The sequence below is a fragment of the Crotalus tigris genome, unplaced genomic scaffold (assembly GCF_016545835.1).
Source record: "Crotalus tigris isolate CLP2741 ecotype Arizona unplaced genomic scaffold, ASM1654583v1 scf7180000017545.3456711, whole genome shotgun sequence".
NCBI lineage: Eukaryota > Metazoa > Chordata > Lepidosauria > Squamata > Viperidae > Crotalus > Crotalus tigris.
The window spans coordinates 1,364,323-1,392,063 of NW_024096464.1; the positions used below are offsets into that span (position 1 = coordinate 1,364,323).

The window sequence follows — 27,741 nt, forward strand, 5'->3', positions numbered from 1 at the left end:
ATTCACCTCAGCAATTCTTGTCAAAGCTGAGTTCCAGAAATTCCCAGTTTGTGGCTAATTCAATAAAGAACACACAGAAGAAGAATGTTAGTTAAAATATAGATAGTGTCCAACCAACAATCTAAGCCAAGTTGTGGCTTGTTGCAGTTCAGAATGCTGTGTACCTCCACCCTGACGTGATATAAAAATCATGGTTTATGCATTAGCATAAACACAAACACTGGTTTATTTAGTAAATCAAGGTTAAATGATTGCTTAGTGTGTTTTGGGCATACAGCCATAGAATAGATGGCTCAGAGCAGTGGTTCTCAACCTTTTTAATGCCGCGACCCCCAACCGGTCGTAAGTCGAGGACTACTCAACCGGTCGTAAGTCGAGGACTACTCAACTGGTGCAGCACCGTTTGCAGAATGGGACTTTTGGCGGGCTCAGCAGGGCAGAGACAGCCTGGACAATTCCTATTGGCTTTTGAAAGCCAATAGAATTAGACTCTATTCAAGAGAGTCTATTCTATTGGCTTTCAAAAGCCAATAGAATAAAAGGGAGTAGCCCAGCTAAGGAAAAGAGGGAAAAAAATGGCGGACTGCGTTGTTTGGCAACCCCCGTGAAATGGTTGTTTGACCCCAAATGGGGTCCCGACCCACAGGTTGAGAACCACTGGCTCAGAGAAACAGAAGACAATTTTGGCAGTCAAGATTAGCCCAAGACATTTGCTAAATCAGGTGAAGCTAGAAATTATGACATATAAAGCAGAAAATCCACAAGCATCTTTCCTATCCTTGGCAATAAAATATAACAAAACATTAAGTATTTGCTGTCCTCTTATTATATCAGCAGTTGTGCTGTTTTGTGTTAGGGCTCAACCTATTATTCATACCCCATTTTAGTGCCAATATCTCTGCATTTGTATGCTTCCACAATGTAATAGTCAAAAGGTGTTCATCCTTGTCTGAACTGGGACATTTTTAATGCCAGAAGAGTAATTTCAGGAATTTGTTGTATTTGTATTTCCATACTGGATCTTAATAATGAAAAACTTTAACTATTTTCTGGAACAGAATTTTTGCATCCATGCAGTGGTGGGATTCAAATATGTGAACGACCAGTTCTCTGTGTGGATGCCGTTTCCGGAAGTCCATTCTGGGCCTGGGCAACAAAAAATTAGCTACTGCTTCTGCTGAACTGGGGCAAACTGGCTGAATCCCACCACTGCATCCATGCAAGAGTATCTCTAATCCAAAGATGTCAAAATAACCTTTTCTTCTATGATTCCTGATGACTACCAGATACTCAGTCCTGCCTTCTAGCCATTTTCTAATTAGAATTTGTCACTGTGCTCTTGCTGGCACTTTGGAAACTTGTTAAGGTTGTGGTGGGATTCAGCCAGTTCGCACCACTTCAGCAGAACCAGTAGCTAATTTTTTGTTGCCCAGGCCCAGAATGGACTTCCAGAAATGGCATCCACAGAGAAAACCAGTTGTTCACATATCTGAATCCCACCACAGGGTAGGGGTGCTAGAAAAACTCTTCTACTTAAATGGAAAATTCTTCTAGCTAATGTATATAGACTCCAGGACAGATACAATCACATATTACACTAACGTTGTTTAGTTGGTTTGGTTGAGGCTTAAGTATTAAGTCACATTGTGTTTTGTAAGCCTCTTTGTAGGTCAACATTTGAAATAAATTAGGCCACTATGGTTCTTCAATAAATCATAACTTAAAGATAATATCTGACCAAGCCCAGTATAGACTGCCTAAAAACTCCCAAAGTGATACAGAGATGGATTTCCATCTTATCTTAAAACAGACTATAACAAGAAGCCATAGACTCCTTTCAAATAAAACTTTAATTATGCAATTGCCCTGCTTTGTTCCCAGGGTTAAATAGGGTTTCAAATGCTGCTTTAATCTTTGCAATCTTCACTTCCCTCCATCATTACTTCCATTTTTAAAAATCATAATGTTTAAATTAAGAAGGACAGATGGAGCTTATACAACATCTTTTTTGGAAAGGTTAAAAGCAGTGACTCTGAAGGTAACCATGATGGCATAGTTTTTCATAATTTTGAGGTATGAAGCAAAAGAAAATTACAGTGCAATTATGTAATAGACTTTTCATAGTTTAAAGACAGAGGAATTCCATCCAAATTGTGAGGAAAAAAACAGTTTTGTGAAGTTTACATCATTTCCCCACCTGTGACCCTCAGACTTCTAAAAGATGTTAAGTGCAACCTTCCCAACACACAGTCCCTACCTTTAAACACTATTGAATACAGCTATAATAGTTGTGTATGCCATTTATAGAGAAATGCATTGGGCTGACATTGGATTCAGTTTACATTAAATGTTAGGAAATATGGGAAGAAGTTAAAACCTTGTTACAGAATCTGCAAGAAATAAAAAAACTATATTGATTTGTTTTTAAAATTCCCACTTGCTACTTATGAAGAGATTCTGCTTAGAAACCCAAATGCTTACACAGAACTTTGGCAGAAGAATGATGTCACTGTATAAATATTCAAACCACGAACAACCAGGCTCAAATTATCTTGCTTTGGACATATTATGTGAACCTGACACTCTGGAGAAGGCTGAAATGCAGGGAAACACTGAAGAAAAGAGAAGGAGAGGCTGACCAGCAATAAGGTGGATGGATTCTGCTACAGTGGTTATGACTGCAACATTGGAAGACCTGAAAAACCAAATTAGGGATAGATCCTCATTGGGAAAATCTAAGTGGTCACCAAGAGTTGACAACAATCAATGGCACATAATCACTCAAATAACCAATCAATCAAATATTTAATTAAAGTTAAAAATAATATTATTTGGGTCTTATCAGCCTCTAAGACACATCTTAGGAAAGAAGGAAATATTTTTTCAAAAGACAGGAAAATTATGTTTTAGAAACTAGTTTATATTTTTTGGTGTACTTTTTACTTCCCATCTCAAAGGATGAAGCTGAACTATCATAACACAATAAAAATTTATTTTAAAATTTGTGCCTCTTCAGCCATCTCAGATTAAGTTCACAATCTGTATTTTATATCTTGTAAAATAGATACACAATTAACTTGGCACTAAGAGAAAAATTACAATGGTTTTTATACATACTGCACAATATTATATTACTTATTATAGAACAAACTATGAACTGTGCCTAAGGAGAAATACATTACAATGTAAGACATTGTACATTCGAACAATGTAAATATAGTATAATTAATTAATTTTAAAATTAATTAAAAACAAATTTACCCACAGAGGATAAAACAGATAATCAGTAAAGGTGAAAATTCACTGTTAAAATGGCAGCAGAAACAGCCTCAAAAATATATACAAAATGAAAAAGTTTTAATATTTAAAGAGATTTAACATTTGGCTGAATGGACTTCCCCATAGTATTTTTGAGAACTAGTTTTATAACAGAAAAAACGTTTGTTATTAATGTGGCCACATCTTACTATACAGATGAACGCCCTCAGTTTGAAAGGCTTTGTTTGAAGAGCTATCCAGCCAAAGTCCATCTTAAAGATAAAAGTCAGTGGTAAGAGGAACAGAAGACATGAAGCTGTTCACCAACAGCACCTGGTCAAGAAAATGAACAGCAAAAGTTTCACATGATAACATTTTTTTTAACAATGAGGTGAGGCATTGTATCTCTATTTAAAGTGTGTCAATTATTTCTAAATACATACATTAGCATATAAATAGACAACATGTATATTATAATTATAAAGATTAAAAATAAAGATTATTATAATCAACTGTATTTTTTATCATTTTCATTTCTTAAGTGGCTAATGACTATCTCAGAAAGTTTAACTTTCCTGACTAGCATGGGAGAAAGGTTGACTAGAGAGTCCCTTTGCATTGTTCTTATAGATCCTTTAATAAAATGAATAAAGTTTCCATGGATACCTTTGCTTCTTGCTCTTCATTTTCTTGTATGTTGTTAATAACTACATTTATATACATATAGGACAGACATTCCTGCTTGTTTAGAGCTGACCCGATGTAATCCTGATTTATCGCTTCTTTTAAGCCTTGTTTTCCCCCACTTTATTAGCAGCTTGGATTTATCTTGTCCCTTTTGCTGAGCTGCCAAAAGCAACAGCCTATTATGGGAGAAGAACATTTCTAAGCATGTTCTTGTACATTTCGAAAAAAGAAGGCTTTGACAAACCTCTCCGTTCAGCTCAGTGGCATCCAAGTAGATCAACATAGTAAAGGCACTGGACAGAACTGTAAAATCTGTGCCCCATTGTGATTACTATGACATCCATGGCTAGATAGCAAGACTAAGTGCTTGTTCAAAAGACTGTTTCTCAAGAGCTTTCTGCTACCCTTCACCCTCCCTTCCTCTTAACACTCTGAATGCACTAGTTCACTTAATGAAGCATCTCTTATCTAAGACTTTGGCTTACCTCCAATGGCAGCTCATGTTCCCTCTCTCTCCAGGATTCTCCCATTCTGTTTCTTTGTGATCCTTAATCCTAATTATCTTGCACACAGAGCTCCACTGAGAAAATGAGCTTCATCTAAATTTGGCTAGTCTAGCTCAAATAGCTAAATAACAAAAGTTCATTTTTTTTTTAAAAAAAAAGATTAGTCACTATGAGATATATTTAAATGGAGAGATAAAGCTATGTGGAAAAGTCTCACTTGCTTTCTTGCTAAGAAATGCAAAGCTACGATAATATCCACATTTATATTTAAATGGACAATGCATATATGCATAAATACCCATGTGCAAGAGTGCATGAGCTGTCTAACCATGACCCATTTTATCTGTGGTATTCTTCATGTCTTCTTTTCTTCTTCATTTGGAAGAGTTAGATTTATTAAGGCTCACTTGATATTCACAAAACATGACATCTAAGGATTGCTCAGTTGGTAATAATGAGAAGAAAAGAAAAAAAAAAACACCCACCCAGTCTGTGATTTCTAAACAGCCAGTGACTAAAACACAAAGCTTTAGACTTCAAGACTCCAAGCGCCTTACTTTTAAAGGGAGAGGGGGGAGAACAAGTGATGTGAAGGGAAGTAATGACAAAACGAACAAGGATAGAAACTGAAAAATTACCGCACTAAGAAATGCTGTATGCAGAGATGGTGTGCACAGTTGAACTGCTTGCTTGCACTTATCCTATATTGAGAGCAAAGTTCATGACAACAGAATGTACTAAGTAATTTTATTGGCAGAAGAAAAGGTCCAGTGGATTGTTTCTGTGTCTCTAATAACTTCCATTATACAGAAAGAAAGTCGGCAGATATAATTTCTCTACTCATTATATAATCTCTTCTTCCAATATACTTTGATCTCTAAAGAATACAGGCTACTTGTCCATACTGAGATGCCTTATAAGGAGATGGAGCAGCAGCCCATCTTGTTCAGCAATATGTTCTTATAGCAGCTCCCAAGGCAGAGAGCCTTTTCAGATTCTGTTACTTCACCTGGACATTCTAGGAATGTTGTTTCAGGAGTACGGTATGTATTCATTCAAAGCTATCAACAATACCTACTGGAAATTATTTATGAGTAAACAGCTACAGTATTTAGGTTTCATATCAACACAAACTGACTAGATTATTGCTGTATAAAAGAACAGTATTTTAAAAAGCATCCTGAGATAAACAAACAAAATCAAATAAGTTTACAACGATGTCAGTAGGACAAATGAAAACATCAAGACTGGAACACACTAGTAGGGATCTTATGCAGGGCAAGCTAAGTGAAGATTTTTGTTTATAAGCAAGCACAGATGGCAACAAGTAGGAACCCTTCAGAAATACTATGCCTAAGAGTTTTGAAGACTTAGTTAAATTGAATTTATTTGGAAGCTAATAATTTTAGCAAAATGGAGGTGATCGTGTATTGCTCCATTCCGGTTCACAATGTCACAGGCAATATTTGCAGTTTTCAAATATCTTCAATTGCAAACTGTAAACAATCATTTTATATAGAAATCACAAGAATATGATCTCTGAAGCCAGAAAATTTCTGCTTTCCCCCTCATGGTGCTCTTCAGATAATTTTTGGCTTCTAATTCCCATGATTCCTAGGCAGTATGTTTGTGCTGATTGGGAAATCTGGGAATTATAGTCCCATTGGACAGCATCAAATGGGAAGGTATGAGTTAGACTCACAGAAGATGCATGAGTCTAAATCAGTAGAAGACTTTCATATTGCAGAGTTAAATTGGTGTGAACTTGAGGACTGGAAGTGCAGAAAAAACAGTAGCACCAAAAAACCTCTCATTCAATATACTAATCATAGGGGCATTATTTTTTTGCTACCATAATTATGATCAAGCACGATACATTCAAACCTGAATGCTCATTTGAACTGCGTAATTCAAATGAGTACAAATGCCATGTAGGCTTTATGGGGAATAATCAACACATTGAATTGCACTGGACAGCTAACTGATAATCAGGCAGCTTGATATAGCAAAGTATAGTACTAAATCAGAGAGATGAGTGCCATACAAGTTTGATAGATAAATAAATAAATGAATACTGGCAGAGCAGGACTTGCCTATCACTCCTTTTGCTGCTGCATTCTGTATTCTGCTGTAGCTCCTGAGTGATTTTTCAAGGGTAGCCTCATGTATAGCACATTGCAATAGCCCATCCATGAGGAGATCAAGGCATGAAAAATAATGAGAGGGCCTCCTGGTCTAGGAATGGGTTCACCTGGTGCACAAGCTGCATCTGGGCAAAGGTCTTCCTGGTCACTGATGCCAGTTGCTCTCTGATTATGAGCTGAATGTCCAGGAAGATTCCTAATTATGTACCAGTTTTGAGTGAGGTAGTGCCACGCTGTTCAGGATCAAAAATGAAAGGTTCTCAACACCAGGATGATGAAATATCCAAAGCCATTCAGTCTTGCTAGGGCTGATCCTGAGCTATTTATCTCCTTCCAGACCCCAATTGCTTCAAGGTATTAGGCAAGATCTTGACAACATTACTTGGTTGGCTAAGCGTCAAGATGTAAACTGATTTTCATCAGTTGTAATAGTGGAAGAACCACAGGCTAGAGAAGGGTCAGGCAAGTGACACCTGAACCCACAGAAGCACAAGGGATGCTTCTTAATTTTTTTGGCCTGTAAAGGAAACGAGAGAGGGATATACTGTATATACTTTCTGACGTGGAAGGTTCTGTTAATGTAACCTTAAGTATATTTAGAAGTAGCAGTTCTGGGGTTGCGTCTTGTCTGGTACAAGTGATACCTGATCCCAGACTGACCAACCACCTTCCCAAACAACCTCTGGTAAACACTGAACAGGAGAGGAGAGAGTGTTATATTTGGGGCAACCCACATATTAGGAGTTTCAGGTTCAACCTCTCCCTCCAACTAACAGTGACTGGAATCAGCCACAGAGAAAGGAGGAGAATCATTATAAAACTTCCTACTGCCTGTAAGCCAGTCCAAAAGAATGGTTGATGATTTTGAAAGTCATTATGGTAGCAACCCAGCTCAGCTTCACCATAGGTCATTGACCAATGCAACCAAAGCCATCTCAATACTGTTTTTGGACCTACAATCTGATTGAAAAGGGTCCAGATAATGGATTTTCTCAGGCTCCTCTGTACCTGCAATCTGACAATCTTCTTAACAACATTTGTTAAAAAATGAAGGTTAGAGCCTAGATGAAAATATTCCAGGATAGCTAGGTCCTATGATGGCTTTTTGGATAGGGGGCATACTATTACCTCCTTCAAGGCTAGTGGAAATACTTCCTTTCTCAAAGAGGCCAGCAGCTACCCAATTGCTTGTCATCTCTGAAAAGCCTTTACAAGTTAGAAGGGACAAGAATGTAACAAAAAAGTTGCTGAGTTAACAATGCTAAGGACCCTGTCCACTTCCTCAGGAATTACAGAATTAAATTCTCCCAGACTCCTAACCAAACATGACTGCATCTCCATCGCCATGATTGGACCAAACCAGTTGAATAGAATAGAATAGAATAGAATAGAATAGAATAGAATAGAATAGAATAAGTGGGAGGGACCTTGTAGGTAATCTAGTCCAACCCCCTGCCCAAGCAGGAATCTTTACACCATTTCTGATGGATGGCATCCAGTCTCTTGAATGCCTCCAGTGATGAAGCACCAACAACATGTGAAGGCAGTCTGTTCCATTGGTTGATTGTACTCACTGTTAAGAAATTTCTCCGTATTTCCAGGTTGAATCTCTCCTTGTTCATTTTCCATCTGTTATTCCTTGTCTGGCCTTCAGGTGCTTTGGAAAATAGGTTGACCCCCTCCTCTCTGTGACAGCCCCTCAAATATTGGAACACTACTATCATGACATCCCTGTTCCTTCTCTTCTCTTTGCTAGACTAGCCATGTCCAGTTCCTGTAACCGTTCTTCATATGTTTTAGCCTCCAGTCCCCTAATCATCCTTGTTGCTCTTCTCTGCACTCTTTCTAGAGTCTCAACATCCTTTTTATAGTGTGGAAACCAAAATTGATTGTAGTATTCTATGTGTGGTCTTACTAAGACTTTATAGAATGGTATTAGTACTCACGTGATATTGATTGAATCCCTCTGTTAATGCAATTTAGGATTGCATTGGCTTTTTTGGCTGCTGCCACACACTGTTTGCTCATATTTAATTGATTGTCAACTAAGCTTCCAAGATCCCTCTCACAGTTGCTGCTATTAAGCCTGGTTTCACCCAATCCATTTTGGTTTTTCTTTCCTAAGTGTAAGACTTTACTTTTCTTTATGTTGAATTTCATTTTGTTAGATGGGGCCCAGTGTTCAAGTCTGTCAAAGTCCTTCTGGATCTTGAGCCTATCATCTAGGGTGTTGGCTATTCCTGCCAGCTTAGTGTCATCTGCAAATTTGATCAATTCCTCTTCTAGTCCCTCATCTAGGTTGTTTATGAAGATATTGAAGAGTACTGGGCCTAGGATAGAACCTTGTGGCACCCCACTGCTTACTTCTGTCCATGTAGATGTAGTACCATTAAAGACTATTCTTTGAGTACGGTTTGTCAGCCAGTTAAAAATCCATCTGATGGTGATGCTGTCTATCCCACTTTATTTAAACTTTCCAAGAAGTAGGTTATGGTCTACTTTGTCGAATGCCTTGCTGAAGTCCAAATATACCAAGTCCATAGCATTCCACTGGTCCATCAATTTAGTCACCTGATCAAAGAATGAAATAAGATTGGTTTGGCATGATTTGTTTTTAACAAACCCATGCTGGCTTCTACTTATAACTTTGTTTGTTTCTAGATGTTCTCAGATCTGTTTTTTGATTATCTTTTCCAGTATCTTCCCAGGTATTTATGTTAGGCTGATTTGTCTGTAGTTTGCTGGATCTGTTTTTTTCCCCTTTATTGAAGATGGGACCCACATCAGCTCTTTTCCAATCCTCTGGTAGTTCCCCGATGCTCCAAGATTTTTGAAAGATATGGTACAGTGGTTCTGAGATGACATCTGTCAGCTCCTCCAGAACTCTGGGGTGTAGTCCATTAAGTCCTGGTGATTTATGTTCATCAAGATTAGACAGGTGTTGTCTTACCATTTTTTTTTGTTTATTTTAGCTTTTATTTCTACTCTGTCTTTTTCAGTTATGTTTTTGGTGGGTTCAGCTATAATTTATTTTATGTGAGGACCGATGCAAAGAATGAGTTAAGTAGCTCTGCTTTCTCTTTGCTGCCTGTTACTTCTTTGCTGTCTTCTTTCTTTAGTGGACCGACTATTTCCTTATTTTTTCTTTTATTTATATGTTGAAAGAAACTTTTTTTGTTACCTTTGATTTTTGTTGCAAGTCTTTGTTCATTCTGAACCTTTGCTTTCCTGGCTACTTCTTTGCAGATTCTGGCTATCTGCTGATATTCTGCCTTAGTTATATGTCCCTCTTTCCATTTTTTGTACTTGTTCTTTTTGTCTTTGAGTTTACCAGAGAGATCGTTGTGCAGCCATGCTGGTTTCTTGCTAGATTTCTTGATTTTCTTTTTCAGTGGTATTTTGCTGGATTGGGCTTTTGTGATCATATTTTTCAGAGTTTCCCAAGTTTCTTGAGTTGTTTTCCCCTTCAGGATATTCATCCAAGGAATCTTTCCCAAATTCTCTTGGAGTTTGTTAAGTCAGCTCTTTTAAAATCTAAGACTCTGATATCATTATGTTCTATTGCTTGTGTTTACATTATATTTAATTCCTGTATGACATGGTCACTCTCGCCCAAGGTTCCTGCAGTTTCAACTCCTTCTATCATTTCTCTGTTCATGAGAATTAAGTCCAGTATGGTTCTCTCCTCTACCTTTTGGTCAACAAAGTTGTTAGTTAGGTTGGTCAGGAATCTATTTGATTTCTCACTTGGTGCAGAATTAGTCTTCCAGTTGATATCAGGGTAATTGAAGTCTCCCATTATTACTGTAGTGTGTTTCCTACATATGTTCATTAATTGGTTAGCAAAAAGTACATCTATTTTTTCTGCTTGGTTGGGTGACCTGTAATATACTCCTATGGCAATGTCATTTTTTTTCTTTTATATTGACCCATATGCATTCTAGGAGGTTTTTGTCTTTGGTCTCATGCATTTCTGTAACAATATATTGATCTTTTATATATAGTGCAACTCTACCTCCTCTTTTATGGGGTCTGAGTTTTTTTGAACAGTCTATATCTTTCTGTCAGTGTATTCCAATGTGTCTCGTCCTACCATGTTTCAGTAATTCCAATTATATCATATCTATCTTCATGTATTAATAATTTTAATTTACCCTGTTTGTTCCCCAAACTTTGTGCATTTGTATATAGGCATTTCGAGATCTTTATATCTGACTCTGGGTATGCTTCCCATGTCTCCTATTTGATGTTTGAGTTTGTCTTCCTTCCAATCCCTCCTTGCCTCATTATTTGATTTTTTTTCTAGGGTTTTTTGCTTGTAATTAGGTCCTAGAGCAGTGGTTCTCAACCTTTTTAATGCCGCGACCCCCAACCGGTCGTAAGTTGAGGACTACTCAACTGGTCATAAGTCGAGGACTACTCAACTGGTGCAGCACTGTTTGCAGAATGGGACTTTTGGCGGGCTCAGCAGGGCAGAGACAGCCTGGACAATTCCTATTGGCTTTTGAAAGCCAATAGAATTAGACTGTATTCAAGAGAGTCTATTCTATTGGCTTTCAGAAGTCAATAGAATAAAAGGGAGTAGCACAGCTAAGGAAAAGGGGAAAAAAAATGGCGGACTGCATTGTTTGGTGACCCCCGTGAAATGGTCGTTCGACCCCAAATGGGATCTCGACCCACAGATTGAGAACCACTGTCCTAGAGATCCTAACGTTTGGTCATCCTCCCCCCTCAGTTTTAGTTTAAAGTCCTCCTAATAAGTTGAACCAGATGTTTTCTGAAAACATTCCTCCCAGTTTTGTGCAGCCCGTCCCTTGCCAAAATCCATCATGGAGGTAATGCAGACCATGGTCCAGGAATCCAAAGTTCTTTTGATAACACCAACCCGTTAGCCAATGATTCACTTCTAGAACCTTTTGTTCTCTTATGTGATCTTGACCTTTCATTGGCAGTACAGATGAAAAACTACTTGTGCCCCTAACTCCTTGACCTTCTTGCCTAGCTATTCGTAATCAGTTGATATTCTTTTCAGGTCTATTTTGGTGTTGTTCGTCCCTACATGTAGTAGTAGAAAAGGATAGTAATCTGTGGGTTTTATTATTTTGGTTAGGTTCTCGGCCACATCTTGATTCTTGCTCCAGAGAGGCAACATACCTCTCTTGATTGACTGTCCGGCCTACAGATGGCTGATTCTGTTCCCTTGAGAACTGAATCTCCTATTACCAACACTCACCTTTTTTTTCTTGGGGAGTTTTCAGGTACTTTTCTATCTATCACAGGAGCACTTGATGTTGTTACTATTTTGGGGACATTTGACGATACTTCTTTTCCAGGTGTCTGCTTGTTTTCTTCCAGGGACAGCCTATGAAATTGATTGCTCAGCACCAGCAGGGCTGCATCAGAGTGGGTTGGGTTGGACAGGGTTTTTTTTTTCTAGGTGTTTTTTTTTTCCTATGAGTGACATGTTTCCATCTCTTTTCTTCTTCTAAGAAGTCAATTCTTTTAGAAGTTGTTTGACCATTATTGTGTTCAATTTGGGCATGTTCTTTTTGCAAGGTTTGGGGTTTCTTGTTTTGTGGGTTGAGTCTCAAAGTGGTCAGAGTTTTCTCTAGACCAGGGGTAGGCAACCTTGGCTCTTTTATGACTCTTAGACTTCAACTCCCAGAATTCCTGAGCCAGCATGGTTGGCTCAGGAATTCTGGGAGTTGAAATCCACAAGTCATAAAAGAGCCAAGGTTGCCTATCCCTGCTTCTAGACCTTTTACTTTTTCCTCTAGTAGCACAATTAGTTTACATTTGGTACATTCATAGTTTGGTTCTTCTAAGCATATACATGGAACATGTTTTGCAGATCACAGTAGCATCAGTTTCTTTTTCCATGCATTTGCTGTGCTGTTGCCATTCACAGTCACCGGTACCTACTGGTGTGCTGCCGTTGGAGTCCAACTCAACAAGAAGACTGAGTTGCTTGTAAAAACAAACCTAGACTACTTTCTATTTTTAGTATTTTAAAGATACAGTATTGTGTTTAAAGCCTTAGTGCTTGAAAACTACATGTGTCTTTTTGCCCTTCTCTTATTAATTGTTCTTTCTATAATTAACTTTCTCTTTTTTTACAGCTAGAACATTGGTTTTAACACATTTTTTTACCCTATATCTCTGTCACTTTGGAAAACAAGGATTTACACTAAATTCAGACACTCTGTGCATAAAAATTAAATACTGTATGACAGAATCATTTTGAACATTTGAGGATTAGCTCTATTAAGCATTCCACCAAGAAGTTTTCAACAAATAGTGCTGAAACTGGTTACAATTAGTTACAATGTCAGACGTGATTGTTACCTTTAGGCAACTGTAAATCTAATGAAAATGTAATCTTTTCACCACATACTTCAGCCAGTCTTCCAGAGGGATTTCCAATGTAAGTGGGAAATAAGTAGCTAAATAAGTTACCATTGCCATAACAAACAAAGACAATGCACACTTCTAAAAAAGAAAAGCTCTGGAGTAGTTGTGTTTTAGGTCACAATTTTAAGTACACGTTTGATGTACACATATAGAAAATTGTACATAATTTTTATCACTAAAGGTTATGATGTCCATGGGGGCATTATAGTTTGCTCTAAATAAACAGAAGTAGGGGAATATTGATAAAATGGTTATGATAAATAAGCATTAAAAAGCAGAATCTTTTTTTTTACAGCACCAAACAAGTTTGTAATATGAAATTATTGAAATCTGCAGCCATGGAGGGGTGAAAAAAGAACCAAAATTGCAAACATGGGGAAAACATAATTCCACCTTTCCTTTTTGTGAATTTTAATAAATTAAATCTAATTGCCCAATCTTTTAAATATTGTCATTTCCATCAATATAAAAGTATCTGTGAAAATAGAATGACATTAATTTCATGTGTGTGTGTGTGTGTGCTCAAAATTCAGCCGTCTGAGAAAACGTGTAAGATTATGACTCCTGTAGGTTTATTTGAATGGAGAAGCAGAATGGAGGAAGAGGTTTTTTTGATAGGTTTTAAGGGCCACTTTAAAGGAAAATATGAGGGAAAGAAGCAGGCATGTTTTTCTACGAAGGCAGCTTTTTCTGCCAACCAATGCCGAAGTGTCAACCGGCTAACAGAAATGCTTTGGATGCGTTGTTTTCTTCTCCAATGCGTGGTTTGGTGCTTATGGACAAATAGGAATGTCTCCTTCCCTTCCAAGGTAGGCGGAGGCGGGTGGGGGGGGGAAATAGGAAATACTAAGAGCAGGTATTGAAACACCGGTCTACCGACCACGTCCCTCCGTACTGTGCAACCAAACAACCAGAACGAGGCACTTATATTGGTTCCGGAATTGGGAGGCGGAGATATCACCGATGATGGCACCTTCTCTGACCTATTGTAGCAGCCACTTCCAGTAGTCTGAACCAATTAAACAAAGGTAGGCGAAGAAGTGGGGGCAGAAAAACCACAGTGCAAACCCAAATGCTTAGGAAACGAAAAGGTGGAGCGAGTTTTTGACAGGCGTAAATGTTCGCCAATTATTTTGAGGAGTTCTTGCCGAAGTCAGCGAATGCCTCGGGAAGCTCGAACAGGGGAAGAAGAGAAGTAGTTGAGGAGGTGGGAGCTGTTGTTAGGGAGAGGGAGACAGCGCGGCTCGGCGGCTTAGCAGAAGCTGAAGGGAGGAGGAGGCGGTAGCAGGTGAGATTGAGCGGCCGGCCGGCGAAACTGCCTGGGTGGGGCTCGGCGGAGGGAAGGGGCTTCCGAAGACCCGGCGCGAGGTTCGTCCCCTCGGCGGAGAGAGCGGGAGAGCTGCGCCGAAAGGCCTGGCGGGCGAAGTGGAGCGAAGCCGAGGGGCGGGTTTGGGCTTTTTGCCCCCGAAGCGCCGGGGTGAGTCTCCGGAGGGAAGGAGCGGCAGGGAGAGCAAGAGCCGGGCGGGCAGAGGAAAGGAGGAAGGGGCGAGCCAGTCTGCCGGTCGCGGGCGAGGAATGCCTTCGGGCGGGGGAGGCCGAGAGGGGGGCGGACGGAAAAGGCCCCCTTGAGCCAGGCTGGAGCGCCGAAGGCACCGGGGTGCAGGAGCGCGGGACTCGGAGGCTTTTCTCCTCCGCCGGAGGAAGGCGGGGGCCAAGGGGTTAAACGGCAGGCTGGGTCCTGGGCGAGGTGGCGGCGGGGCAGTCCAGGAAAAAAGCGGGCGGCGAGGCGTCCTGGGCGAGGAAGGGAAGGGAAGGGGCGCGGGAAGCCGGAGCGGGAGGGGGGTCGCGCCGCGGGGAGAGCGCCGCAGCATCCCTCGGAGCCGGGCAGCGAGGCCGACCTCGGGGCAGGAGTTGTCACCCCTCGGTGGTTGTGGCAGCGCCCGTGGCTGTCCTGCCTTCTCGGGTTAGGCCTCGGCTTGGGCCGGTTGGGTTTCTGGAGGAATGCTGCCAGTTGGCTTCTTCTCCAGGCTGCGCTGCATTTCTTGTTTGTGGGGATCTTTTTGCTGAACCCTCACTTCGCAGTCCAAAGCAGGGCTGGGATTGGAGTCCAGGAAGGAAAGCGCTGATAAGCTAATTACCCCTAATTTCTTGTTCTTACTCAGGCTTCCCAAGAAATAGATTTGGTATGTTGTGGGGTCAGGTCAGTGATGTTAAACTTTAAAAGATCTGTGAAACAGGTGTTGATTTCAGTCATGATGGGATCACTCTGACCTTTAAGGAAAAAAAATGCACATTTTCTAGGTAAAGAATTGAAAAAAACCTACAAAAATAATGCAAGCTCACTAATAGGCACTTGATTTTATGTGCAATATTGCTCATTTTCTCACATAGTGGCAATAACAAATCCTTGTCACTTTGTTTAGTTACAAGAATAGAAAAAGTGAAAGTTCATTTTTTTTCCTCAAAGGGATTAAATGAATTTATATTTTAATATTTTTGAGAGTGCTCACTTTGTGAAAATCCATTGTTTCCTTCTCTTACAGCAGTTCTCATCCATACTTCCTTAATCCAAAATATTTATGTAACCTGTACAGTAATATTTTATAAATCTGTAAGAAAGTAGAATATGTTTTGTGTGTGGACTGTCATGCCTTCTGAGTCTCTCTCTTCCTTGCTTCACCATTCAGTTTTTCAGTATAATGCATTTGCAGTGATTTGCTGCCTTTTTTCAGTGTATTGGAAAATATCTTAAACATTTTGAAATTCCCACACTGTGTATATGTAGCTTTGAGCACAGGAGAGGAAGCAGTATTTATTCAGTTGTACAGCAGTGGCATTTGTTTGTAGTTACTATCTGCCACAAAAGATAATGAAGAAGCATATTTTCAACTTCCTTAATTCTTGTCAAAAGACTTACAAAACCTATCATGGTATCTGCTATTTTATGCCTGACACAGAAAAACAGCAATGACGATTAACATTTTTCCATTGTATTGTTGGACTATTATTATTTCGCTTAAGGAAACACTGAATGACATCATGATCAACAAATTGCAAACATAAAATTGTTCATTCTTTCAATTTGTAATATTTGTTTCTTACTAAGCTTTCTGTACACATGTGGAAGAAGAGTAAAGCCATCATTCTTACATACAATATGCAAAAAAAAAAAAAAACTATCTACAGTAGAGTTTTAACATGTAGGATAACGAAGCTTTTTATACTGAAAGAGCTATTTTTAACCAAATATTTATAATACTCTTTAGTGAAAAGTACACAGTGATAAGGAAAATAAATCTTATTGTGATGCCTAGCATCTTCCTACATGTTTATTTACTGAATTAACTCACCCTGATTAGATAATCTATGCTATGCTCAAACATTGTTGTCTGGAACATTAGTGCCAAAAGCCAGACACCATTAAATAAGATTTTAAATTAAGTTTGAAATATTATAAATCAACATTTTCTTCTAGCTTCTAATTCTTAGCCATCCCAGATTAACAGACAAGTGATTAGCCTAGATAGATGAATTATGGTATACCACTTAATATATGTAAGTACTTGAGAGCTGTTAGATGGTGTAACTTATTTCATAGTCCTGTGTTTCATTTAAAGAACTGTGGCTGAAGAAACTAAACATTTTGCCAAATTGTTGTTGCATATATCAATCTGTCAAAAGTGTTGCGTCTAAAGTTTTACATGGAATTGCTCAACTTTGTACTTAGGAGCTCTAAGATTGGAAGTACTGAAAATATTTTAATTAAATCCAGAGCCACTTAGAAAATGTTCTTGGCTCTAGATTAGTTTAGAACAGGCAATTCCCAATTTGAGACTAGTAAAAGTATTTCTGAGCAATCCAAATGTTTATTCATAAAAATAATATTGGATTTAGATAAGACATAAAATTAATCTTTTTTCTACACATTCCTGTGGGTGCTGCATCCTGTGTAGAAGGCTGTGTTTGCCTCCATTGCTATCTTTGCTCGCCTATGCAAGCAATCTTTTTCTTGCCTGGTATAAAGAAAAACACTGGATAAGGGACTATAATGAACACTGTTATTTTTCATCCTCACTACCTTTGGATGCAATCACTAGTGTGTACATTAGAAATGGGTGGGTCCAAAGTACTGGAAATAAGGAAAAGAATGGTGGCAAAAAGAGATATACAATTCTCACTCAGCTCTGTTTCCTTTTCTCTTTAAACTCTTCTTAATTTCTTGGTATTTTAAAAGTATAGTATAAAAAGCCACATTGCTAATGTCTTTTTTTTCTCATTTGCAATTGTTTGGGCTTGTATGTCAAGGAAAATGGTCAGCTGAAATGCAGACGGCAGCAAGATCATTGTATCACCTCTGTCATAATGAGAAAAGATTTTTTGTTATCTTATTTTGGCTGAGAGAAATAGTGCAAAGAGCACTGGTAGTTGGGAGAATGGGTACGTTTTACTATATGCAGTGGTAGGTAGGTAAGTAGATTTTGTGCCATCAAGTGGACTCTTAGAGACGACTTAGATTTTGTCCATGATGATCTGTCCCTTGAGGTCTTCCAGTTATGCATCCATTGCCACAATCATCACCGTGTTGGTTATCTTCTCTTCCCTTCCACTTTTGCCAGCATTATGTATTTCTCAGGAGAGCTAAATCCTCACGTATTCACGTAATACACCTAAAATATTATAATTTGAGCCTGTTCATTTGTACCTCAAGAATTGTGGATTGATTTGTTCTATTTCATTTGTTTTCTTCTCAAGAGCCTTTTCAAACACCATTGCTCAAAAGTGCCGATACTCTTCCTATCCTGCTTTTTTAAAGTTCAACTTTCGCTTCCATAGAGAGTCACAGGGAATATCATTGCTTGTGCTATTCTGAATTTTGTAGGTATAGACACTTCACAGCATCTGAATATCTATTCCAATACCTTCATGGCTAAGTGCTAGTCTGTAGTGTATTTCTTGTATAGTTGTTTATTTACTGTTAATGGTTGATCCTAAAAGAGAGAAGCTATCTATCACTTCAGCATCTTCAGTGTTAAGTTGCCAGCAGATTTAAAGTAATATAGTGCATCTTCCTGGGTCCTTGTATAAAGACTCTTAGAGATGTCCATTAAATCCTTTCCTTTAGCACTCTTTATTGAAGGGCTTCCAAAATTGGCTATGGACACAGAACAGTAGTCTCCATGTAGTCAAGAAGCATGTTTTAGGAGCAGCAAAGTATAAGGGCTAGAATGAGAGAGATATAAAGCAAACTGATGGACAAGTAAGATAAATGTAAAAGAAAAGGGTGCAGTAAGTGACTCAATGAGAAGAACAGATACAGTTGTCTTATGCGAACTATAACTTTTGTTAAATCTTGGATCTGGCCTGTTTGAAAAATGTGATAGCACAAGAATATGGATCTGAGGGAACGAGTTTAAAGCCACATCACTATCAAATTGCAAATGATTTGTATTTCTATAAAAGATCTAGTTCTTTTCAATTCTGTTAAGGATGCAGAAGTATGGATCTGAGGCATAAATCTTTATGGACCCTGTTACGATTTGATGATATTCCATCTTTAATGTAGAACATTACAACAATGTATTAAGTAATGAAAAAAACTTAAAAACCCCATATTCCCCAAACAGTAAAAAGAATACAATAGTGAACTAGTGATACAGTGGTTGATATGTTAGACTGGAATTGGAGTATGGTTTGAATGGATGATTTAGACAAGTCATTCTTACATCTTATTTTAGAGAGAGATGACGGAATAAAGGGAGGCTATGTCAGCTGCCTTGAGGCAATAGGAAAAGGTAAGATATAAATATAGTCATAATACAATATGATATAATCCTGGCAACCTCAAACTCTCAAATACTTTGTTAAACAAGAGTCCGAGTTCAGAAATAGTGGTACAGGTATTGATAAAGACACTATTAGAGAGAGACTGTTGCTTTTGTTTACACTAATATGTTGAAACATTTTCAGTGCTAAACTATTCCATCTTGTTTCATTTCCCCCAACTGAGAAGAGATGACATAAAGCATGAGAGAGGCCAAAATGTTGCAAGATGAGTAAGTGTCAGAGATGATTGCAACTATTGATGTAATTGTTGAATCGTGTGGCTACAACACCTCAGTAACAGTTTATAGCAGTGCTTCCTAAACCTGAGTAAATTACCCCAAATTGGTAGAAGTGGTTTTTCTCTGAGCATGACAATTGAACCCATTATCCACAAAGAGACATTTAAATTGACTTAAACTGTTTTACCTACATTGAGTAAAAAGGAGTTTCTAATAAGCGGTTTTGAGTAATGAAGGGGGAAAAAATAGCACTGGTTTATAGTATTAAGTGTGTGGTGCGGCTACTTAGATCAGGGCTTTTCAACTTTTTCATCCATTGTACCACTTTTAGGATATGGCAACATCCGAGTACCACCAGTTGCCTAGCAAGGTGTCAAAAACTTGATGACCAGAAAAAAAAAGGAAAAAGTGATAAAGTACAGGTAGTCCTCGACTTACAACAGTTTGTTTAGTGACTGTTTGAAGTTACAATGACACTGAAAAAAGTGTCCCCCAAGCTACAGCTGAGCAAGACACCTGCCTGCCCACCTGGCCGCGCTCTTCCTCCTGTCCGAGGTTTCCATTGTTGTGAGCATTTCTATTGAGGATTGGCAGCGGGGGTGGGGTGGGTGTTTGGTTTTTATTCCCCCCCGTCTGCTGGGTAATTGCAGCAGGTTTTGGTCACTTCACATGACCCTGGGACAGTGTGAATCAGTTGCCAAGCATCTGAATGTAAATCATAAGATCCTGGAGATGCTGCAACATTCCAGCTGATCGGCGCTTCTTCTGGGCTCAGCAGAAGCGCCAGGATCAGTGCTGCTTTCCAGCTGATTGGTGCTTTTTCAGGGCTCAGCAGAAGCACCAGGATCAGCGCTGAGCTCCAGCTGGAGCCTGGCGCTTCCACTGAGCCCTGACAGTCCCGAAGAAGCAATGATCAGCTAGAAAGTGGCACTGATTCTGATGCTTCCACCGAGCTCTGACAGCCCTGCAGCTCCAGCCATCTCTCACTCAGGCTTGTGCGGTGCTGCCACCGGTTCAGCTCATTCCCCTCCCCTGCTACCACTTTTCTAGGATGGTCGCGTACCACTTGCCAGGTGCCAGGTGGTACCCGCAGCTTTTTTGTCTCCTGTATGCAAATCAATGGATACATTATTTGCATATATGTCTGCTGCCTAAATGCACAAAAGGTATTTCTTGGAATGGGAATGGGAACAGAAGACACTTCAAAAATTTTGTGCAAACCACTAAATATTAACAATCTTTTTATGGTCACAGCCATGATACTTTAAAGTTTGAGGATCTGCAAAGTCCTTGCTAAATCCTTGCGGGCAGAGGGCGTGGCCTCCATGGCGCTGCTGGGCTGCCTGGGCGATCTGCGGCAGGCCCTGGAGGCGGTGAGTGGCCCTGCGGACAGGCAGGTGGGGGCGGGGCAGGGGGTGGAGTGGGCGTGGGGCCAGTTTTGGGGCACTCAGTCTCTAAAAGATTCGTTATCACTGTCCTAGACTCAACAGGGACACAATAATGAACATGCAACTCATAAAAAACTTTTCTGTTTTCCATATATGTGCACATATTTCTCATTTGGTGTCACCCCACATACAAACATACATCTTACTGCTGAAAGTTTTTTTCCCTCCTCTGTAATGCCTTCTTCCCCTCCCAGTGAAAGAGGGGTATCATATACCAGTATGTTTCTAAAATAGTTGGTGGAAGTACTTTTAAATCCTTGAATATGAGAGAAGATTTTTCTTTTTATTAGCTGCTGACTGGAGAGAAGAGGTTCTCACTTTCCTTAGGAATTATGGTGAGCCTGTGGGGACTCAGTCAAAGCTAGGAATGGGTGGATGGTAACTGGAGTTTGGAAGAGAGACCTTGCTAATTGGATGAGGAGTCTCTGTGTGTCCTATTCAGCAGGAAGAAAGTGATCTAAGGTTTTAGTAATATGCTTTTAATTCCCACTTAGGTAAGACTAAGTGGGAATTAAAAGTTGTGGATGAATAAATAATACTTTATGCTTCTAAATAAATGTTTCTTATGATTTCAGCAAATATATTTAAATGTTGAACTAAACTTTGCCAGCCAAGAACTTACTGAGCTATCCCTGGGTTTTTCTTTTATGTGTTTTCTTGGAAAGAGTTAAAAGTTCTGTGAAAAATCACTTGGTCATTTTCTTTCTGCAAATATGTTTGGTATGCTTTAGACTAGGACTGTCTTTCTGGTAATTCTGTCTTTGCAGACTGCCACATTCCCAGAAACGATTAGTTCTGTCCTTTATCTTCACAAATTAGCCTTAATTTGTTGCCTTGCACCTTTAGCTTTGTAAAATTATGTGTAAAAAGTTTTTCCCTGATGGAACATTATATGTTTACTATTTTGTATTTTTGATAGGACTTTTGCCTGGCTGTATGTTACTAGATGCTTCATAGTGACAATTGATATACGTGCCTTTTGAAGAGCAGATAGATATATTTGTTCACATGTAAATTCCATTGAGTTTAATAAGACTTAACTACCAAAAATGCTTGGGTAGGAATACAGCCTTATTTTATATAATATTAAGGAGTTGCTTAATGAAAGACAATAAAGTAATTGCCCATGTGTACAGAAGTTTGATTTTTAATCTGTCTAACATTTTCTCTCTCTCTGAAATAATAAAATGCTTCATGGAATAGGAAAGAGCAATAGTATTTTTTTTTTCTGACTTGCTTTTTGATTTGGAATGCATTAACATATAGTTCATGTTTTATTTAGTTTTGCATACTGTATAAATATTCAAAAATTTCTGGGAACCAAAAGTAGCTGAACTGAAATATTTATGAGGAATCCATTATATGGAATTAATGTATTGTATTTATTAAATTTATTGAAATCTCTACTTGGAAATTATTTTGAAAACTTGGCAACTCAATAGCATGCACTTCCAATGAATTGTTAAAATTTTAGGAAAAAACATTGGCGTTGAAAATGTTAATATTTTAGTAAATTAATTCTGTTGTATCTTAAGAAGTAACACATATACACACTCACGCATATAAACCCATCATGCATTATCTGAAGTACAGAAAGGGAGTAAGAAACAGTAAGCCAAAGAAATTAAGATATAAAATAAAAGGAAAGAGTAACATCCCTGTACGAAAAATGTTGTATCCTGCATATCTGTATATAGCTTCACGTGTTGCCTGTCTGGTTTTTAGAGTTTCATTGACTCCATCCAATCAAAGGTTTATTTGTCTTTCTCTTCCTTTTGACCTATTGACTCTTCCTTCATATTGAATAAATATATATGCAAAAAATTCAAAATATAAATTATATACATACATACATATAATTTATAGTTTGAATTTCTGTTAACCACCCAGAGTCTCATTAGTGATGTGAATGGCTATATAAATCATAAATTCCTATTAGTGTTACCCCAACACATTTCTGTGGCTTTCTCTGTGTAAATTGTGTGTGTGTGTGTGTGTGTGTGTGTGTGTTTGTGTGTTTGTGTATGTGTTGTTCTCTTTTTATGCTATTTAGCAGAATATTTTTCTCCAGGTCTCAGTCATTCAGTGTTGACCATTTTTTCTTAATACTCATTTCTGATTCTTTCATTTACTATTTACTGTAGCATATAACATACAACTATTACCAACTGATGGATTCCTACTCTTATACTGTAGCCTTGCCTACCCTACAAAGTTCTATCCAAAAAAGGTGCCGGAACTCCGTGTGTTCTATGAGGTGTTCTATGAGAAAAAAAGCCCTGCTCACAACAATCTAAATGGCATCAGTTATATTTTGATATCCATTCTAGCCTTCCCCTTCATAATTGATTTTCCACTTTCACTTCCCTGCATGTGTTTATTAAATTCAGGCATTGGTTCCGACTGCCTTAATTCAGATGCAGTACATCCTTCTCATTTTCTTAGTTTCAGAGAAACATATCTATTTTTCTTTATTAATTTCATTCATAAAGATCCTGTTTACCTTTTACGTCTCTCATTTCAATTCTTCCATATGTCACTGTCATCACCATGAAGGTCCAAAAATCTCTATCAGCAATCATGACTTTGATCAAGTGAGACTTCCTTGTAATAACCTTTTAATAAATTAGAGAAGACTTCTTGTAGCCATATACAGCTTTATCTGCCAAAGATTAAAACAGTGCCAATCAGTTTGGAACATTCTGGCCAGTATGCAAAAGTGCAACCAAATTATCCCAAGCTTGTTTATGTTATGCTGTGCAAGCTAGGATCTCTAATCTAGAGATTCCCTTGCAAGCCAATGCATTGTTGTCTGTATCTCACTAGTTAGGAGGTACATGTTGTGTATTAACATATATTTGGAATGTATCTTAACAAGACATAATTTATCTGTCATAAAAATAGTCCAAAAATAGTATTCTGTAAGACTATTGTAATAGACTTAACATTCTCATTAAGGAATATCCAAAGTTTATACATGAATGATTACTAGAACTACAGAAAGTCCTTGACTTATGATCACAATTGAGTCCAAAATTTCTGTTGCTAAGTGAAACAGTTGTTAAGTGAATTTTACCCCATTTTACAACCTTTGTTGCCACAGTGAATCACTCAGTTAAGTTAGTAGCATGGTTGTTAAGTGAATCTGGCTTCCCCATTTATTTTGCTTGTCAAAGGTGATCATATGACTCTGGGATACTGCAACCGTCATAAATTTGAGTCACTTGCCAAGCTTCTGAATTTTGATCACATGACTGTGGGGATGCTGCAGTGGTCATAAGTGTGAAAAACGGCCATAAGTCACTTTTTTTAAGTGCTGTTATAACTTTGAAGAGTCACTAAAATTAACTATTGTAAATCGAGGACTATTTGTATTCCAATTTTTTTAAAGAAAGTTCCATTAGCTATTAATGATTATAATGCTAATAAAAAGAGTGTCTTATTGGGAAATATATAATAGAAAATTCTTTTTAAAAGGTCTGCTTTTAATCTTTAAATCTTTAAACCCTCAAAATGGAAACTTATATGGCTTTCCTGTTTATGAAGAAAAAGTTGGTCCTGGTGCAAAACTCAATGAAAACATAAGTTTGAATTCTCTTTATAAACTAAACAAAATCCCAGAAAAATAGAGTATTTGAATACCACAAAAAAGAAATTGGCAATAAAGTTATGCTATTAAATCTTAGCTCTGTACTACCTGCCTATTAGATTTCTTTTCCTCCTTCCTGTATTTATTTCTCCTTTGTTTTATTCTTTTTTATTTTAAGTAGCCTTGTGGACTACTTATTACTATTGCCAGGTTTCCTGACCCCTTTGTTTATTTAAACGTATTTGTATCCATCTGCAATCCAAGTGCTGTTGGCTGCTACCATTATTAAAAAAAAGTATGTAAAACATCTACAGTATATTAAACATGAAACATCTACTTTTAAAGCTTTTCTTTTATGATTTTCTTTAAGGGAAAATCTTACCTTGAGCCTTCTATTATAATTATAATAATAATAATAATAATAATAATAATAATAATAATAATAATAATAGTAAAGTTGGAAGGGACCTTGGAGGTCATCTAGTCCAACCCCCTGCTCGGGCAGGAAACCCTACACCATTTCGGACAAATGGCTGTCCAGTCTCTTCTTAAAAACTTCCAGTGTTGGAGCATTTACTGCTTCTGGAGGCAAGCTGTTCCACTGATTAATTGTTCTCACTGTCAGGAAGTTTCTCCTTAGTTCTAGGTTGCTTCTCTCCTTGATTAGTTTCCACTCATTGCTTCTTGTCCTGCCTTCAGGTGCTTTGGAGAATAGCTTCTAACTGTTCTAGTCATCTATATCTCTCCTTTTTTTCTAGAGAGGTGTTATCTCTCTATTGATCTATCTTGCTGGTCATGATATCTATGATCACCGTCAGTTAGGATTTTCATCTGGTCATTCCACTGAGACAGCACCCTCTTAAGTGTTGAATAATATTCTAATAACCAAAGCATAGCACCTGTTATTAGTGGTGGTGCTCTTAGGTTTAATACCCACATTGACAATCATAAACCTACCTTCGGATACTTTTTTCCTGGCTGTAGTCTTTGAGTGTCACTGGTACAGCTTTCTCCTTGTTTGAGTAATTTTGTCTTTTTGGGTTTTTTGTTGTTATTGTCATTAACAATTCTGCTTCATGCAGGTTCTCTGTTACTGTAGGTATTCCTCAGGGTTCAATCCTGTACACTGCTTTTTTTTTTTTTTTGGCGCTCCTTTGAATGACTAGATCACAACTCTCAATTTTTTGAACCAATCCCCGTAATAACCCAGTGTATTGATCTTTTCCCAAGTTTTAAGACATGGGATTTCACAGTGGGCTTTTTACAAGAAATTTCATCGTCACCATTGCCTTAAATGCAACATGAAAAAACAAACAAATTATAGTGTTTCATTCTAAACATGTTTACTCCATTTTCTGATTTTTTTTTTTGTCTGTCTCAAGGGTTATGAAATTAGCCACAAGACAGTTGCCAGGAATTTGCATGCAGAGAGAGACAGTATATCAACCCTCAAACTAATGTTAGGATTTATCATTTTCATTCATGTAACATTCAACGTATTTTCCAATTCTTGATGCCTGATGCCACATAAATGCATACTATGTATGTATTCATTCTCACTCATACTATGGTTGTGTCACCTCTACATTACTGCAATAGCTTATTGAGAGAGTTACCCTCTTCCTCTTTTGCTCTGTTGATTCGTGTTCTCTGGCTTTTATGTTGTATACTGTATTATTTAATTTAATTTAATTTTAGTTAAATATTGTGAGAACATTTTATATAGCCTAGTTTGTCTCCTTTTTTAATTGTAAACCTCTTTTTGCTATAGTGTTATATTTTAGAGTTAGAATTGCCTAGGTTTAAAATATGTCCACTTTGTAATTGTGTTTATTTTAACTAACTGATATCCCTTTATTTCTGCTCTGCAGTTAGTTTTTATTAATAATATAAATACATCCCATTATACTATTATTATAATGGCTGGTTTATGTTTTTATTCTTAACTGTCCGAAGCTATTTAACTCCAGTGATAAATGCTTCTTATATACTCCTTTATATTATAAGCAATGCTAAATGCTTCCTTATATTATAAACCATGTTAATTTATAACCATAAATGGGAGAACAGCTTGCTATACTATTTCTTAATTAGACCATTTCCATCTGCTTGCTTCAATGTAAATGCTCTACATGCTTTCTTACATCTGTACAAAGAATATTTAGTGTAGGATATAATAATAGATATAGGATTTAGCATAAAACTTTAGTCTTGAAACTTCATTAGAACCTAATGAAATACTGGAAAGTTCTGGGTGAGATGCATATATTAGGAGAAATTTGATTTGTATTCTGTCATTTGTCAAATTCAACCTTTTTGGCACCGATATTTTATAATAAGAATGAACAAATCTGTGATACTTGCCTAAGTGTGCATGAAGCCTCAGTTGCACAAGCTCATATTTTATGGGGAAATCAGATGTTACCATGGAAAAATTTATTTTTAAGGAGAAAACTATTTGCAGATGTATTTAAATTTATTTCTTTCAGTGGTAATTTTGATATTCAGTTTTTCCTTTTGCAAAGTTTTTATTTTTTACCTTAGTTATCATGTATGATAACTTTTTGTCTGCAAAGTAGTTTTTTTTAAAGAATTGGAAAAATTTATTCTCATCAAAGTAAAGAACGAAAAACTCAAAATCTAATCTCTTTAAATAAAATGTGATTATATCACTATCTGAATGAGAGGGTGGAAAGAGATGTGTGGAAAATAACAAGCCATCTCCCTTGCTAACCTGTACAGTATTTATAAAATGTGGATTTCTAAATTGTTACAGTATTGTGGTATCTTAACTAAAGTAGAAGTTGGTTTTTCCCTGGTGGAGATTAGTTATAGAATTTTGCTGATAGCAGTTCATAGAAAATCAGGGACTTTGTCCTTTGGACCTTTTATCTTTTACATAGTTAATTTTTGTTTGACTTATTCTTGGTTTCCAAAGTTCATTTAACCTGAGAGGAGTGGGTGATGAAGAGAGAAATGATATAGCATATTCAAATGTAAGTATTAAGGAGTTACTAAAACATACTTGCAATAGATAATACATACAACATATCTAAAACCATTGTTTTGAAAAAAAATACATTTTCGTTAGAAGCAAGCACCCTTGTGAATTTTGTTATCGTAGATTTACTTCTTGGTGCAGTATAAAGCAACATTGCTGCTTGTTGAAATTCCTTGTAAAAAGGCCAGCTTTCTGGCTTCCTATTCCCTAACTCAGTGATGGCAAACCTTTTAGAGACTGAGTGCCCAAACTGCAACCCCAAACCCACTTATTTATCACCGGGTGCTAGGTGGGCATGGCCCATTTGGTGGGCATGGCTGTGATGGTCATGGCAGACTGGGTGGGTGTGGCCAAGGTGGGCGTGATCACCTCGATGTTGCTCCTGGGGAGGGATGCCTGTGCAGGGTTGGGGGAGATTCAGGGGGTCTCTGGCAGGTAGGGCGGTGAGTAGGAGGCTCGTCCTGCTGGGTGAGGCGAGGCAAGGCGAGGCAGGACGGGGGTGCCATTGTCACAGGGCAAGGTGAGGCAGGGGCCGGGGCGGCTGCTGCCTGACACCATCAGCCGCTGCACACAGAGGCCAGTGAGCGCGTGGGTGCTGGGATGCATCTGGCCATGTGGGACCTCGACGAGTTAGC

General features: G+C 38.0%; 1 protein-coding gene across 6 annotated transcripts in view; it reads left to right on the forward strand.

Moving 5' to 3' along the window:
- Positions 1 to 14,155: 14,155 nt before the first annotated feature.
- Positions 14,156 to 27,741, forward strand: part of NUMB (NUMB endocytic adaptor protein) — a 77,891-nt gene continuing 64,305 nt past the window's right edge. For 4 of the 6 annotated variants that reach the window (XM_039331955.1, XM_039332451.1, XM_039332362.1 and 1 more), the window contains exon 1: positions 14,156 to 14,294. The gene's annotated coding sequence lies outside the window, so the exon portion shown is untranslated. Of the gene's footprint in view, positions 14,295 to 14,318; positions 14,484 to 18,741; positions 18,799 to 27,741 lie in introns of those variants that run through there. The other 2 variants (XM_039332114.1, XM_039332035.1) reach the window with 2 other exon arrangements.